Source organism: Leucopleurus acutus (genome assembly GCF_964270905.1).
Source record: "Leucopleurus acutus genome assembly, chromosome: 17".
NCBI classification, from domain to species: Eukaryota; Metazoa; Chordata; class Mammalia; order Artiodactyla; family Delphinidae; genus Leucopleurus; species Leucopleurus acutus.
The window spans coordinates 71103440-71121062 of NC_139159.1; the positions used below are offsets into that span (position 1 = coordinate 71103440).

Sequence of the window (17623 nt, forward strand, 5' to 3'; positions counted from 1 at the left end):
TCAGGATGTTTTAACATTTATAGGTTGACAAAAAGAAGAGAAACTAGTAGAAGAGACTGAGAAAGAATAGTCAGTGAGGAAGGAAGAACACCTGACTTGTGGTATTGGGAAGACAAAATGAAACATGCTTTATGAAGGTGAGGTTGTCAATCATGTCAAATGTTGCTGGAGGGCCAAGCAAGCAAAGGGCACCCATGAGATCCCTGTATTTCACCTGCTGGGAGCCATGGTTCCAGTGGATGAGACTGCAGCTCTCTCTAGGACACGACTCCACCTGTTCCTGGAGAAATCGAGTCTGTGGCATCACCAGTGGTTCAAGGACTGTTGGCAGGGTACTTGGAAAAGACCACAAAGTATTTTATTTAGCGTGCTCGGAACAACTCAATTGAAATTTCTTGAGATGAAAGAACAATGTCTTGCCTATGACATTGACTGATATTAAGCTCAGAAAACATGGAAATTTGTTTCAGAAAATAGCCTACAAGGGCTCTGGCTTACTAATGACTGTTCTACTGCTGTTACTACTATGTGTTACTACTACCCCTGCTGCCTCTCTCACAGCATCTTTTCCAGCTCCCAGGCCAGTGCTGTTTTCTGGCAGATCATGCTGCCTCAGCAAAGCTTTCTGACTGGTTATATAAAAAGCAATGTGGGAAAGAGTTAATTGGCAGAGTGACTACATTTGCAACCCAAGAAGGCCTGCCGTGACTTGTTATCTGCAGAGCTAAGCTGCTTGCTGTACAAGTGATATTCGAAGGTCACTGCTGTTAATGCCAATGGGGGCACTTAACACCTCTCTGTAAATGGTCTCAAGATTAATATCTTGCCATTTATTTTATGTTATTTTTTTCCCCTTTGGAGGGGAAGCATTTCCTCATCTTTGGCCTTCAGGAGCCAGAGCTGAGAGAAGGTCAGATCTGGCCGAAACCTAAGTTGAGATGCTAACTTAGTTCCTTCCAAACTTCTCTCTGTGTAGCATGAATCATAGAGTTGGAGCATTACTCAACAGAATGGAAAGGACACAGGTTTTGGGATCAAAGACCTGCGTTCAAATCTTTAGTAACTAAATAAAAGAGCTACTTAACTCATCTCAGCATTATTTTTTTTTCACTTGTTAAAACAAAAAAATAATGAAACTATATCACAGATTTATTATGAAAAATCTACTCTCATCTGGCTTCTTCCTGCTCCACTAACTGAAGCTAGTCTCCAAGTGCTATCATTTCAATTGTATATTCATCACAATTGATCCACCCTTCTCCCTGAAATATACTCTACTCTTAATTTCTGTGACCTCATGCATTCCTGGTTTTCTTTCTACCACTCTGGCTACACCTGCCCAGTCTTCTGTGCTGGCTTCTCCTCCTCTGTCTGATCTCAGAAGTTGAAAATAGGTCCACTCTTCTCTTTACAAGTTCTCTCTAGATAATAGCTATTACCATCTCATTAAATACTATGTGGATGCCGATGACTTTCAAGTTTATCTCTCCAGCCTAAATGTATCTTTTGAGATACAGTCTTGTCCATCCACGTGCCCATTTGACGTCTCCACTGGGATGCTTCTCAAACATTTATACTTAACATGCCAACGAATCTTGAGTTTCTTCTTAAGAATCCATTCTACTCTAAGTCTACCACGTGTTAGTAAATAGCACCATAATCAACCCCATGACTCCAAGTGGAAGCCTAATATTCATAGTTAATGCCTCTCTTTCCTCTACTCTCTATAAAAAAAAAAATACATCTGCACCTCATGGGAATTCTATATCCAAGGATATCCTGAATTCTTCCATTGACCTTTATGTTCACTGTCACCTTCTGGTTGGCATATTTTCTGTTTTCCCTTGCAGATCCATTCTCCATCCTGCTCTATTCCTCAGCAGGCTGATCTGTATAAGCTGCATCAATAGGTTCCCTTGCCCTTGGGCTTCTGGTTGGATTCAGTTAATGGAGAGTAAGAGTGGGAAATTGGAGGGAGGGAGGGAGAAGAGTGAGGTTGGGGTGTGTGTTCCATAGGCTCCCTCCTTTCAGGAGTGCCACACATTTGCAGGGATTCTCAATGGAAAGTCTCATTTCCTGTCAGGAGGTAGCCCTCTGTCCTTATGTTCTAGTTACCCCTCCTTCCATCTGTATCTTTATGTCTGCTGTAGTGATGGCTCTCTCCTAGTCCTTGTCCCCAAGAGACTGCACTGCCCTGTTCTGGCTTCCCTGTACCCTGCCTTCCTCTCAACCCCAAATTAAATCCCCAAATTCCTTGTTTGAAAGTGCTATTTCCTGCCCAAGCCTGAAAGATGTCACCCCAAAACAAATAAGAAAACAAACAAAAAATCCTCCTAATTAGTCTCCTACACTTACTAAAACCAGCCTAATACAGTCTCTGCAGCAGTATTGAGCAATCATTTAAAAATATATTAGCATTTCACTCTTCTGCCAAAAAGCATTCTGAAGCTTCCTGTTGTGTTTGCAATAAACTTCTTATTATGGGATTAAGTCCCTTTGTGATCTGGCCACTGTTTACTTCTGCAAGCATGTCTTGCACTCTTCTTTGGCTTGTTCGTTGCACTTCAGCCATGCAAATATTATTAATGTCCTAAAACACTCCATGTTCTTTCCTGCTTGTGAATTTTATATATGTTCTTGTTTCTGCCTGGAATGTTCTCCTCATGGAGAATGTGCATGTTTGCCTCCTTCTCATTATTGAGGTCTCAGCTTAATTGTCACCTCCTCAGAAAGCTTTTCTGTCACTCATCCTAAAGTAGTTCCTTCCCCATTATTTTCTGTCATGGCTCTCTGTTTTTTTTCTTTCATAGCAATGATTTCACTAATGGTTATTTATTATTTAACTATTTCACATACAGACATACCTTGTTTTATTGCGCTTCACTTTGTTGCACTTTGCAGATACTACATTTTTACAAATGGAAGTTTTGTGGCAACCCTGCATGGAGCAAATCTGTTACCCCAGTTTTCCAATAGCATTTGCTCACTTCATGTCTCTGTGTCACATTTTGGTAATTCTTACCATATTTCAAACTATTTCATTATGATTATATTTGTTATGGTGATCTATGATCAGTGTTATGTAATGATACTAATGCAAAAAGATTAAGGCTTGCTAAAGGCTCAGATGATAGTTAGCATTTTTTAGCAATAAAATATTTTTGATTAACACACGTACTTTTTTTAGACATAATGCTGTTGCACACTCAATGGACTACAGTGTAGTGTAAACATAACTTTGATATATACTGAGAAACCAAGAAAATTGTGTGACTTGCTTTATTGTGATATTTGTTTTATTGTGGTGCTCTGGAACTGAACCCACAATATCTCCGAGGCATGCCTGTATGTAGCCCTGCAGTAGGCTATAAGTTTAAGGCTATGGTTGTTGTTGTTTTTAACCCCGTTATACACATTGCCTGATATATGGTAGGAACTCAGTAATAGCACTTATAGAATTAAGTTATAAAAGTAAGGAATTAGGCAGGTGGAAATACTGACTCATAGTATGTGCTGTATTTGTTGAGCATATACTAAGTACTTTCTGATACCTGATGTTAGTTAATAAGATTGGCAATATCATCAAGTCCACTCTCTTCAGGTTCTTCTGGCTATCCTGGGCTGACTTTCAAGACACAATCCATGGGAATAGGTAGAGTGACTAAATCAACTGATTTTCATAATTTAGAGGTGTGGAGATACCTATTCTCTAAAGGCACTATTTTCTAAATACTGATATTGTTTTGATGAGTCCGAATAAAGAGAATAAAGCTGATTTACCCTTCTCGAAGTCCAGAAAATGGAAGTTATTGGTGGAGACCAGGATCTACCTATCCTAATGAATACACATTGTTAGTTTTTTAAAAGATTTATTAGTCATGCTAAAATAGATTCCAATGTAAAGAACTAGAGAAATGCTTCTGGATGAATTTAACATGATCTGAGACTTCTCCGCCTAGTTTTATTTGAATTATAGGCAAAGCACTGGAAGAAACCAACTGGCCTCCAGGATGTAGGCCTCCTAGTGTATTTGGCCTCCTAGTGTATTTGAACAAAGACAGATAATAAGTGCAAATATATATAATGGCTAAATAGCATCATACACATTTTTGACCCATTTGGTTGATGAGAAAAATTATAAATGCCTGCTATAGGGCTTTGATTACAATAAGACTTTTCCCAAATCATAAATTTCAACTGTAGAAGACAATCTCAAGTGGTATCTTCTATGGATCCAGGGCACATGAGGGGATAAATAAAACACCAGTCAAATCATCTTATAAATGTGTTAGCTGAGGACTATGGAGATTATACCTTGTCCAAGATCAAAACAACTCCTGAGTTGGAGAGGAAAGCATGTGTACTTGAATACTTACCTCCTGCTATAATGATGGTCTGATACATGTGACACAGAAATTCTCTCCAGGCGTATATTTCAAGTCTTTCAAATCCATTCAGCATCCATTTTGACCATGCGTGGCAATTTTAGCAAAACGAGCAGTTGAAAGCAGGAGCCCTTTCATATTCCTACCTTAGTTAAGCCTCATGGCAACTTGGTGAAGTTGGTATTCTTTTTTTTTTTAATTTTTCATTTTTTGGCCATGCCACGTGGGATCTTAGCTCCCTGACCAGGGACGAAACCCACACCCCCTGCACTGGAAGCACAGGGTCCCAACAAGTAGACCTCCAGGGAAGCCCCAGAAGTTGGCATTTTGATTAAATTGAGACGCAGAGAAGAAAGATGGCAGCTTTTCTGTGGTCACACAACCAGAAAGTGACAAAATAAGGGCTCAAATGGTGGGTGTGATGACTCCAAGTCGTATCCCCTTTCTACTTTGTGGGGCAAAACCAGTTGGTCTCTTTTATTCTTTTCTTTCTGGTTTTGATTTTATGCAACAATTTTCTTTTAACACCTGTAACAAAACTGTGACATGCTTTCTTATTCCTTCCCAGAGGCTAAAGTGTGGCCTGTTCCTCTGATGGTTGCTAGGGGAAGTCATCTGTTATCACCTGTTTCAGTGTGGAGCCATCTACATACAGGACCACGAAAAGGGAATTTAGCCCACAGGGCCTTGCTCAATAAAGGCACCAGGAAAAAGGAACATGAAAGGGAGGGGGCTTTCCCCTACTGTCTTTATAATTACTTTTATAGGTGATGTTACAGCAATGTGTAATGACAGGCAAACAATAATAGCTCTTGTTCACAGGCCTAGAATTCAGGCTACAAGATTTTGCATAAATAGAATCTATCACTTCTTCATCCTCACATCTCCATATCTCAAAAAAAAATAACATTTACCTCAATAATTTTTGCAAGTTTAATGGATAAAATATATAGAATGTACATAATATAGTACCTGAAATCAAAGAGACACCTTAAAAACATTGATTTCCTTCCCTTTCTCCATCTGATAGTGAGTAGAATAGACTGCACCAGCACATCTGCCAACAACAGTGCAAATGAATTGTCTCTTCACCTTGAGTACGGATGTGCAGGAAGGGGGGTTGATAAATGTTGTGATGTTGTCAGCTTGTCCAGGGAACCATTGGTCAAGGAAGTGACATTTAAGCTGAAATTTAAAGGATGAGCAAGGGCCTGGAGAACAGAAGAGGGAAGTGAGTTTGGAATGCCTTGGCATGGCCAGGGACCAGAACCGGGATCAGGTGAGAAGAACCTGGAGACTGAGAGGGAGACTGGGGCAGGGGAAGCTGGAGAGGCCAGCAGGGGCCAAGTCTAGGTAGCATCTTGGAGGCCATGCCAGGGGTTGTAGACTTTATTTTAAGAGCAAAGAGAGGTCATGACAGGTTTCAAGCAGGAGAATGACATATTTTCTGAGAGCTTAGTAGGTACGGGGTATATTAATCTTCATAACACTATTATGAGTTGGATTCAGTTGAGTAGATGGAGGCCTAGGGAGATTACCTAACTTGCTTAAGAACATATTTACCCTCAGGCTAGCCTGTTCCAAGGCCTTAACTTTAACCATGGCATGAACCCACTGTTCAGGGTACATTGTACACTCTATGTAATTAATTCCTCTAATCTCCCGTCTGGTCTGATTCCATCCATTGCTTTCAGTTCTGCCCATACACCAGTGACTTTCTCATTGATGTGTCTGGTCCTAATCTTCCCTAAGAATTCTAAACTCACCTGTCCACTTGGCATCTCCACCTGGATGCTTCTTGGCATCTCAAGCTGAACATGTGAAAATGCAAACCCTTGATATTCCCACAAAGTTCTTCCTCCGACAGTCTTTCATGACCCAGTCAATAGAAGCTTCATTCGGCCCATCATGCAGGCCATGAAGCTGACTGCCATCCCTACTCCTGTTGCTTATACCCCAAATCCAATCTGCTGGCAACTCACAATGACTCCACTTTCAAAACATATACTTCTCCCTACCCAAATGCAAATCACCTCATCATTGTAAAAGCCTCCAAAAGGGTCACCTGGTTTCCAGAGGGTTCATTCTAAATGTAAGTCCTATCTTTTTTTTTTTTTTTTTTTTGCAGTAGGTGGGCCTCTCACTGTCGTGGCCTCTCCCGTTGCGGAGTACAGGCTCCAGACGCGCAGGCTCAGCGGCCATGGCTCACGGGCCTAGCCGCTCCGCGGCATGCGGGATCTTCCCAGACCGGTGCACGAACCCGCGTCCCGGCAGGTGGACTCTCAACCACTGCGCCACCGGGGAAGCCCCGGAAGTTATATCTTGTCACTTGTGTTAAAAACCCTACAGTGACTACTTTTTTAAACATCTTTAGGGCGTATAATAGCTTTACAATGGTGTGTTAGTTTCTGCTTTATAACAAAAGTGAGTCAGCTATACATATACGTATATCCCAATATCTCCTCCATCTTGCGTCTCCCTCCCACCCTCCCTATCCCACCCCTCTAAGTGGTCACAAACCACTGAGATGATCTCCCTGTGCTATGCGGCTGTTTCCCACTAGCTATCTATTTTACATTTGGTAGTGTATATATGTCCATGCTGTTCTCTCACATCGTCCCAGCTTACCCTTCCTCCTCCCCATGTCCTCAAGTGCATTCTCTATGTCGGCTTTTTTATTCCTGTCCTGCCCCTAGGTTCTTCAGAACCATTTTTTTTTTTTTTTTTTTTTAGATTCCAGATATATCTATTACCATACAGTATTTGCTTTGCTCTTTCTGATGTACTTCACTCTTTATGACAGACTCTAGGTCCATCCACCTCCCTACAAATAACTCAATTTTATTTCTCTTTATGGCTGAGTAATATTCCATTGTATATATGTGTCACATCTTCTTTATCCATTCATCTGTCAGTGGACACTTAGGTTGCTTCCATGTCCTGGCTACTGTAAACAGAGTTGCAGTGAACATTGTGGTACTTGACTCTTTTTCAATTATGGTATTCTCAGGGTATGTGCCCAGTAGTGGGATTGCTGGGTCGTATGGTAGTTCTATTTTTAGTTTTTTAAGGAACCTCCATACTGTTCTCCATAGTGGCTGTATCAATTTACATTCCCCCCAACAGGGCAAGAGGGTTCCCTTTTCTCCACACCCACCAGCATTTATTGTTTCAAAAATTTTTAATGATGGCCATTCTGACTGGTGTGAGATGATTTCTCATTGTAGTTTTGATTTGCATTTCTCTAATGATTAATGATGTTGAGCATTCTTTCATGTGTTTGTCAACAATCTGTATATCTTCTTTGGAGAAATGTCTATTTAGGTCTTCTGCCCATTTTTGGATGGGGTTGTTTGTTTTTTTGTTATTGAGCTGCATGAGCTGCTTGTAAATTTTGGAGATGAATCCTTTGTCAGTTGCTTCACTTGCAAATGTTTTCTCCCATTCTGAGGGCTGTCTTTTTGTCTTGTTTTTGGTTTCCTTTGCTGTGCAAAAGCTTTTAAATTTCATTAGGTCCCATTTGTTTATTGTTGTTTTTATTTCCATTTCTCTAGGAGGTGGGTCAAAAAGGATCTTGCTGTGATTTATGTCATAGAGTGTTCTGCCTATGTTTTCCTCTAAGAGTTTGATAGTGTCTGGCCTTACATTTAGGTCTTTAATCCATTCTGAGTTTATTTTTATGTATGGTGTTAGGGAGTGTTCTAATTTCATTCTTTTACATGTCTGTTCAGTTTTCCCAGCACCACTTATTGAAGAGGCTGTCTTTCTCCATTGTATGTTCTTGCCTCCTTTATCAAAGATAAGTTGACCATGTGCATGGGTTTATCTCTGGGCTTTCTATACTGTTCCATTGATCTGTATTTCTCTTTTTGTGCCAGTACCATACTGTCTTGATTACTGTAGCTTTGCAATATAGTCTGAAGTCCAGGAGCCTGATTCCTCCAGCTCCATTTTTCTTTCTCAAGGTTGCTTTGGCTATTCAGGGTCTTTTGTGTTTCCATACAAATTGTGAAATTTTTTGTTCTAACTCTGTGAAAAATGCCCTTGGGAGGTTGATAGGGATTGCATTGAATCTGTAGATTGCTTTGGGTAGTATAGTCATTTTCACAATGTTGATTCTTCCAGTCCAAGGACATGGTATATCTCTGCATCTGTTTGTATCATCTTTAATTTCTTTCATCAGTGTCTTACAGTTTTCTGCATACAGGTCTTTTGTCTCCTTAGGTAGGTTTATTCCTAGGTATTTTCTTCTTTTTGTTGCAGTGGTAAATGGAAGTGTTTTCTTAATTTCTCTTTCAGAGCTTTCCTCATTACTGTATAGGAATGCAAGAGATTTCTGTGCATTAATTTTGTATCCTGCTACTTTACCAGATTCATTGATTAACTCTAGTAGTTTTCTGGTAGCACCTTTAGGATTCTCTATGTATAGTATCATGTCATCTGCAAACAGTGGCAGCTTTACTTCTTCTTTTCCGATTTGGATTCCTTTTATTTCTTTTTCTTCTCTGATTGCTGTGGCTAAAACTTCCAAAACTATGTTGAGTAAGAGTGGTGACAGTGGGCAACCTTGTCTTGTTCCTGATCTTAGAGGAAGTGGTTTCAGTTTTTCACCATTGAGAACTATGTTTGCTGTGGGTATGTCATAGATGGCCTTTATTATGTTGAGGTAAGTTCCCTCTATGCCTACTTTTTTTAATCATAAATGGGTGTTTTTTTAAACCCTCCATAAATGGAGGGTTTTTTAAATCATAAATGGGTGTTGAAGTTTGTCAAAAGCTTTTTCTGCATCTACTGAGATGATCATATGGTTTTTCTCCTTCAATTTGTTAATATGGTTTATCACATTGATTGATTTGCATATATTGAAGAATCCTTGTATTCCTGGGATAAACCCCACTTGATCATGGTGTATGATCCTTTTAATGTGCTGTTGGATTCTGTTTGTTAGTATTTTGTTGAGGATTTTTGTATCTATGTTCATCAGTGATATTGGCCTGTAGTTTTCTTTCTTTGTGACATCTTTGTCTGGTTTTGGTATCAGGGTGATGGTGGCCTCGTAGAATGAGTTTGAGAGTGTTCCTCCCTCTGCTCTATTTTGGAAGAGTTTGAGGATAGGTGTTAGCTTTTCTCCCAATGTTTGATAGAATTCGCCTGTGAAGCCATCTGGTCCTGGGCTTTTGTTTGTTGGAAGATTTTTAATCACAGTCTCAATTTCAGTGCTCGTGATTGGTCAGTTTATATTTTCTATTTCTTCTTGGTTCAGTCTCGGAAGGTTGTGCTTTTCTAAGAATTTTTCCATTTCTTCCAGGTTGTCCATTTTATTGGCATACAGTTGCTTGTAGTAATCTCTCATGATCCTTTGTATTTCTGCAGTGTCAGTTATTACTTCTCCTTTTTAATTTCTGATTCTATTGATTTGAGTCTTCTCCCTATTTTTTCTTGATAAGTCTGGCTAATGGTTGATCAATTTTGTTTATCTTCTCAAAGAACCAGCTTTAGGTTTATTGATCTTTGCGATTGTTTCCTTCATTTTTTTTTCATTTATTTCTGATCTGATCTTTATGATTTCTTTCCTTCTGCTAACTTTGGGTTTTTCTGTTCTTCTTTCTCTAATTGCTTTAGGTGTAAGGTTAGGTTGTTTATTTGAGGTGTTTCTTGTTTCTTGAGGTAGGCTTGTATTGCTATAAACTTCCCTCTTAGAACTGCCTTTGCTGCATCCCATAGGCTTTGGGTCATCGTGTTTTCATTGTCATTTGTTCCTAGGTGTTTTTTGATTTTGCCTCCAGTGACTTTCTGTCGTACAGGATGAAGGCCAATGTCCTCACCATTGCCTTTGTGACTTTTCCTGTTTCGTTTTTATTGCTCATTTGTTTAGCTTTTTTCTATGTCTGCTTCCACACTACAACAGCAGAGCTGAACGCCTACAACAGGACTGTATGGCCCACAGATCTAAAATATTTGCTAATGGCTTTTTGCAGAAGACATTTTCTAAGCCATGCTCTACATAATCTGCACACACACCCAAAGACCTGCACACACATGCACATGCACACACTTACACACTTCTCTGACCTCATATTCCAACACTCCTACTGTCTCCTACTCTGTTCTAGCCACAGTGGCCTCTAGGCAACTTTCTAAGCCTGTCCCCACCAGAGGGAATTTTACCTGCTGCTCCCACTGCCCAGTCTGCCTTTCATGCATCTGTCTGTATACAAAGACCTGCCTTTCAGGTCTCTGTTCACATGTCATCTGATTTGAAGAGTTTTCCCAAGTGGCTCCAGAAAAAAGGACACCCTTCCCCACTACTCTGTTTCCTTCTTACTTTGCTTCTTTATCTTTCTTCTTATCCGTTATTTCCACAGGCAGTGTGTAGTTATTTGTATATTCTCTGTCCTCCTCCTAGAATGAAAGCAGAGACTTTGATTCATTGTTTTACCATCTGTGATTTGTAAAGAGCCAGGCACATGATAGATACTTATTACTTTTGGATAAATGTGAAAATACTGGGATATAGTAGACAGTTCCTGTCTAAGTTCTGGAATACTCCTTGGGTGCCTGCTGTGTGCGAGGGACTTGCTGAGCACTTTTGCATACACTGATTTCATGTTTTCCCTCTCCACAGCCTCATAGGAAGGGGCCCTTGTTTCTCTTCTAGGCTTTCCATAAAAAGATAAGGATATCCCTGAACAATGTGCTGTGAGAGCTGTTGTGTACGGAGTGGCAGGAAGGGGCCATGTCTCCGGTGTGCTTACAAGTGACCATTCCTGAGGTCTGAGCCACTTCTTCCCTCCAGGTGGCAGCTGAGAAAAGTGATATCTCTTTAAAATAACTCACAGCATTAAGATACTAATAATAAATCAGAGTTATGCGATTTTTCCTAAAAAGATTCAATCCAAGATCCTTCCCCAGAAATCCAGTTCCCGCCCCAATGGGCATCCTGTTTACTGTACTCTCAATAATAAAGTCCTAATTGGGAGGTGTCAGAATGGAGTTAAAGGGCAAAGTGTATATGGGTGTAGCACCTTGAGTTTTTCTTCTTCGTTAAATACCATATACATATCTGTACTTCTCAAAAAGCTGCCTAGAATTAATCTTTTTTTTTCATTGTGTTAGAACATACGTAACATAAAATTTGTCATTTTAACCATTTTGAAGTGTATAGTTCAGCGGCATTAAGTACATTCACAGTGCTGTGTAACCATCACCACCATCCATTTCCGGAAACTTTTCATCCTCCCAAACTGAAACTCTGTACCTGTTAAACAATAGCAATCTATTCCTCCTTCTTCCTAGCCCCTGGCAGCCTCCATTCTACTTTCTGCCTCCAAATATGACTCCTCTAGGTACCTAATATAGGTGGAATCATAGGGCATTTGCCCTTTTGTGTTTGGCTTATTTCATTTTGTGTAACGTCTTCAGGGTTTATCCATGCTGTAACATGAGTCAGGATTTCATTCCTTTTTAAGGCAGAGTAACATTCTATTGCATGTGTATACCACATTTTACTTATCCATTTATCCACTGATGGACACTTGGGTTGCTTCCCCCTTTTGGCTATTGTGAATAATGCCATTATGAAGAATGGGTGCGTGAATATCTGTTCAAAGACCCTGCTTTCAGATTTTTTGAATACATGCCCAGGGGTGGAATTCCTGGATCATATAGTAATTCTGTATTTAATTATTAGAGGAACTGCCATTCTGTTTTCCGATCAATCTTTTATTAAAGTTTTCTTAGGTAACATTTAAAAATATGGGTTAAAAGACTGGCTTTAGAAATGTTACAAGAAGTGCTGGTCTTCCAGTTGGTCTCAAGATTCACAGCTTAGTCACTACTTCCCAGGGTGCCCTAAAGACCGCTTCATTATTAAATAAGGCACAGGTATTCTGTATTTTTTCCTGTGTTTTTGTTCCCCACATGAGTCAGTGGAGGAAGCTAGGGGCTGAGGGAGCAATGCCAAGCTTTTTATACTTTTTCCTCCCTTGTTCCCTTAAGTTCACCACCTCAAAATCATCCCACCGGAGGCAGCCAGTGAACGAAGCATTCAGGCTATTTCCTCACAACCCATCTGTGACCTCCTGAACCTCCAAATGGCCATTACCAGACTCTGCTGGACCAAGGTAAAGAGCTGGAATCACACAATAACATTAACTCAGCACCCGTAATAGGAGTTAGAGGTGGAACTGGGTCCTATTCTGTGCTCCCAACCCATTCAACATGATCATGGCCAAGCCACTTAACTCTGGGAGTGAATTAATCCTTTCTTATTCCTGTTCGTTTTTCTATCAATAGGTCCCCCAAAGCAAATAAAATATTACTTAGAATCTCAATGCATGGTGCAGATAATAGTAAAGGTACTAAAGGAAAACTGTTTCTCTATTCACAATACTGCTGACACCAAATGTGTGGGATTTTTCCTGATACCAACCACCAGTACCCCAACTCTGGATACCAGCTGGGTGTCCTACAATTTAATTCAAATCCTACACTATCTACCTGGAGTTAGCACAGACCCTACAAGTTAAGGGCTCAGTCTCAGAAGACTGACCTCACTTCAGATGCCAATCACCAGTCTAGGTTGTCACCTGTACTTATGAACAACTGGCTATAAAATTGTGGGTTCCCACCACCCCTTCTTCAGGTTTCGTAATTTGGTAAAATAGAGAGCTCAGGGAAACACTTTGCTTACATGGACTGGTTTCTTATAAAGGATCTTATAAAGGACACAAGTGAACAGCTAGATGAAGAGGTATAGAGGGTGCGTTCTGCAAGGGTCTCCAGCACAGGAGCTTCTGTACCTGTAGAGTTGGGGTCACCACCCTCCTGGCATGTGGATGTGTTCACCAACTCAGAAGCTCTCTGCACTCTGTAGTTTAGGAATTTTTATGAATGCATCATCCTATAAACATGACTGAATTTTAACTCAATCTCTAGCCTCTCTCCCCTCCTCAGAGGTTGGGAGTAGGTGGAGCTGAAAGTTCTAAACTTCCAGTCATGGCTTGATTTTTCTGGTGACCAGCTCCTAGCCTGAAGCCATCCAGGAGCCCACCAAGAGTCTCCTCATTAAAACAAAAGAAGCTCCTATAACCCAGGAAATTTCAAGGGATTGAGGAGGTTTGTGTAAGACTTTCTTATCACTCCCATCACTCAGGAAACTACAAGGGTTTTAGGAGATCTGTGTCAGGAACTGGAGCAGAGGCCAAATATGTATTTCTTATTATGTCACAGATGCTTTGCCTAAAGAAGGGTTGGAGGGTAAGAAACTCATCTATTCACTGCACTCACCTCTCCTATTCCCCCTAGAGATTTTTGAAGCTCCATTGTGGCACCCTAGTGCCCAGGGGAACCTAGTTTGGAAACTACTGTAGTAGATAACTTGATATTGATATCCAGCTGTAATATGCAATCAGTGAGGCTCTCCAAGACCCCAGTATGGAAGCTCCTCTAATTATGAACTGGTTTCCTAAATGCATTTCATAAATACAGTTGTTCATCAGAAATCTAAAGATACAATAATATGTCAGCAATGATTCTTGCCATCTGTTGGCAGTCAACAAAGCTGATAAAATTTTACTCTAACTCACTGCTTCATTTGTACTTATGAAAGATTGCCAATATTTCAGGGATGGGGAGACGGAGGCTTACAGAGGGTATATGACTTTCACAGAGTCACATGGTTAGTAGGCAGAGGAGCCACAATTTGAACCTAGGAAATGTGGCTCTTAAAAAAAGTTCTACATTACAGCCTCCTTTTAAAGCCAGAAGTGGGTAAGAAGAGAAGCTTCTTTATACAGCAAATGTGAGATACAAGAGCTGCATCTGTTGTACTGACCACTGCTATTGCTCCAATCCACTGTTAGAGATGCCTGTCCCAGGCCCAAGTCACCAATCTGACTTCAGAGCCCCAAGTCCCCTGGGTTAGCCCTGTGCCCACTACGCATCAGCAGAGCTCTTCAGCAAATGCCAGTGATTCAAGTGACTCAGTTCAAGGTTCAGAGCTATAAAATAATTCATGTGGTCCAGGATTGGGTCTTTGGGACTGAATTTTCCATCAATTTTAAAATCTTTTTTGCTCCTTCTTTTTGCCTTGTAAGGGTGAGGGGGCTTGTCCTTTTTAATTATGCAGGTGCTTCCTCTTAGGTCTTATTTTCTTTCTCAGGGCTCCTGCAGAGAATTTCCTACAGTTGATTGATAAGCAGGTATTGATTCCAAAGTCAGAGTTTAGAAATATTCTCATAAATGGATCATGTTGTTAATAAAAGGTCATCCCAACAGTGGCTTTGGGGTAGAGATGTTGCTGAAATTAGAGCGCTCATCAATGGTGGCCAGAGAGATAAAAAGGCCCGATGGCCCATGCTCAAGAAGAGAAATTAAGAGAAGGAAGGGATGGGATCAGAATTACCATTTATCAGATGCATCTGGTTTGCTAGAATCCTGGCTCTGCTAATACTAACCTGTGACCTTAAACTAGCTTCTTAACATCTCATATCTCAGCTTATTCAGCTGTAAAGTGGTATAAATAATACCTTTGTAGCGTGTTGTCAGGATTAAATAAAATATGTTAAGTGCTTTGCACAGTTGTTTCCACAAAATAGGCAAAATAGAAATGGTTGTTGTTAGAGCTATTATTACAGTTATTATTTGTTTTTGACAACCCTCACCAGCCTCCCAAGTGAGGTATCAGCTGGAATTCTTGGTTTCCAAATCATAAACAAAATGTTGTACAACTCTTGCTTATTGGGTGATGAGATAGTACTTCTGTTTATGACTTGCATTGGAAAATCAGGCTACATAACGGCTGTTGGGCAAGGGAAAGATGCAGAGAAATGAAGCCAGCTGAGGAGGCAGAACTTGTAAATTTTGCAACTGTCCTCAGTTTAATGTTTGACATTCTACTCTCATTACTGACTGTGCATGTCTTCATGATAAATGGGGAATTTGCAGTGTGAGAAAATGAAGATTTATACAAAGCCAAATTGAACAAATGGTGAATAATTGATTTAGCTGACCTGACAACTCCCACTTGTAAATAACACAAAATGTTTTACTCTGGCAGGAATTCAGTTTTCTGGGCATCCTGACTCCTTCTAGTAGTTTATTGTAAAGACCCAGTGCTTTCTGACTTTCCCATACAGCAAAAATCTTAGACCATGAGCTCAATTCTCATGTTATCCTGGCATAATCTATAAGAAGTATGGTTCATGTTAGATATTCTCTGAAGAATGTAAGGACCCTTTATTTTGGCCTCTGATGTAAAAATATAGTTTGGCCCTGCTTAATAAAACTTGAGATATATTTGATTGGATTCAAGAATTACTATGTTTACCATTCTTAGGAATAAAGAAAAGTAAAAATGAAGTAAAATAAATAAAAGAAAATAAATATAAAATTAACAATGTTGCACCATTGTTTAAAATCCCCTTGCTGGCATCTGGGTATAGTACATGCTGTCTTAGAACGCATTGGCAAAGGAAGTATTTATTTCCAAGCTTGGTATCCCAAGGAATGGTATAGATGAAAATATATGAATCTTCCTTGGGCATTCCCTCACCATGGACTATCTGGATCACAGGTGGCTTAGTAAAAAGATACAGAAGCAACTGAGGACATTGTAGAAGATACCTCTGTAGCACTCCAAAATTATGGATTGCTAGGATTGAAAATGTCTTTGACCTATCGTATATTAACGCATATATGTGGCATCTGGAAAAATGGTACAGATGAATCTGTTTGCAAGGCAGAAATAGAGACAGAGACGTAGAGAACAAATACATGGACACGAAGGGGGGAAAGGGGGCAGGGTGGGATGAATTGGGAGATTGGGATTGACATATATACACTAATGTATAAAATAGATAACTAATAAGAACCTGCTGTATAGCAAAGGAAAATCTATTCAGTGCTCTGTGGTGAGCTAAATGGGAAGGAGATCCAAAAAACAGGGGATATATGTATACATATAGCTGATTCACTTCGCTGTACAGCAGAAACTAACACAACACTGTAAAACAACTATACCCCAATTAAAAAAAAAAAAGCGTCCTTGCCAGATCATTCTGGTTAACCTTTTGATTATAGCTTCAGTTCTATTCAATAAACATGTTATGAGCACCTAAAATGTGACAGGCATTAGGCTAGGATTATCGGTGGGGGCGTGTGTGCTTTGCGGGGAAACACAAAGGAAACAAAGTGTGTGCCATCAGGAAGTTTCTATGCTAGCGGAAGAGCTACCTGAGTACACATAGACTGAAGCTAGTTCCATGAGGTTGGTGCAAATAAAGCTCTCTAGGGGCGGCTGACGAGGAGAAATCTAATTCATGTTATTAGTCTGCCAACAGATAACCATTCTTAAATATGACCTCCTTTTCCTTTCACTCATTCATCAAAAATCTATTGACCGTCTTCTATTTACCAAAACCGGGGCATCTGGGGATGCTGAATACATTAATCACAATACCTTTATGGGCCCAAAGTCTAACGAAGATGGCTGGAAATTGAACAGGAAATTGCAGTGTTATGAGTATTCTTAAATGTTGTTGCATTCCCCTTTGCTGAGGTTTTGTGCAGTTGAACAGTTTTCCAGACTGTGAGTCAAGAGTTCAAAATTCAAGTTTCAGCTCTGCCATGAAAGTAGTTTGTGTCCGTATTGGTAGGGTTTTATTCAATTATATTGCACCTCAGTCTTCTTCGATGTGGCATGAAAAAGTTATGTCAGCCGAACTCTAGGTATGTTTTCTCTTCTTTGGTAGTCAGTGTATAATGCTGTTTACTGACCACTGAAAGTCACTCATGACATCACTCATGACATAAGAAGTCTCTTTGGCTATGTAGTGCAATTAAGCTGAAATACATTTCAAGGGTAATATATGCTTTGGACACAGAGCCAGTGTAGCGCCTGCAAGTGCACTGAGATTCTGTTCAAATTTATGATACAACAATTGCAAATTTTTGATTTATATGTGTATGGACAACCAACATTTGAAAGGCAAACGTTTCTAACACATCATATCCAGTTCTTTTTAATGACCAATGAGATAATGATTGTGGCAATGTGCACAGGCTCTGTGCATGGGTTTGTCATTTCGGACTGTGCGACATTGGAGGATTTATATAACCTCTCTGCATCACAGATTTTTCTTCCTAAAAATAGGGCTAATAACTGTGTCCACCTCATTGGGCTATTTCACATAGATAAGGTATCGATACATAGCATAACCATTGAATGTCTGGCACAT

At 40.0% G+C, this 17623-nt stretch overlaps 1 long non-coding RNA gene across 1 annotated transcript in view; it reads right to left on the minus strand.

The window, feature by feature from the left end:
* Window positions 1–7108: 7108 nt before the first annotated feature.
* Window positions 7109–17623, minus strand: part of LOC309974192 — an 885569-nt gene continuing 875054 nt past the window's right edge. Inside the window, exon 3 of the long non-coding RNA XR_014326867.1 lies at window positions 7109–7170. This is a non-coding gene — a long non-coding RNA (uncharacterized lncRNA). The remainder of the gene's footprint in view (window positions 7171–17623) is intronic.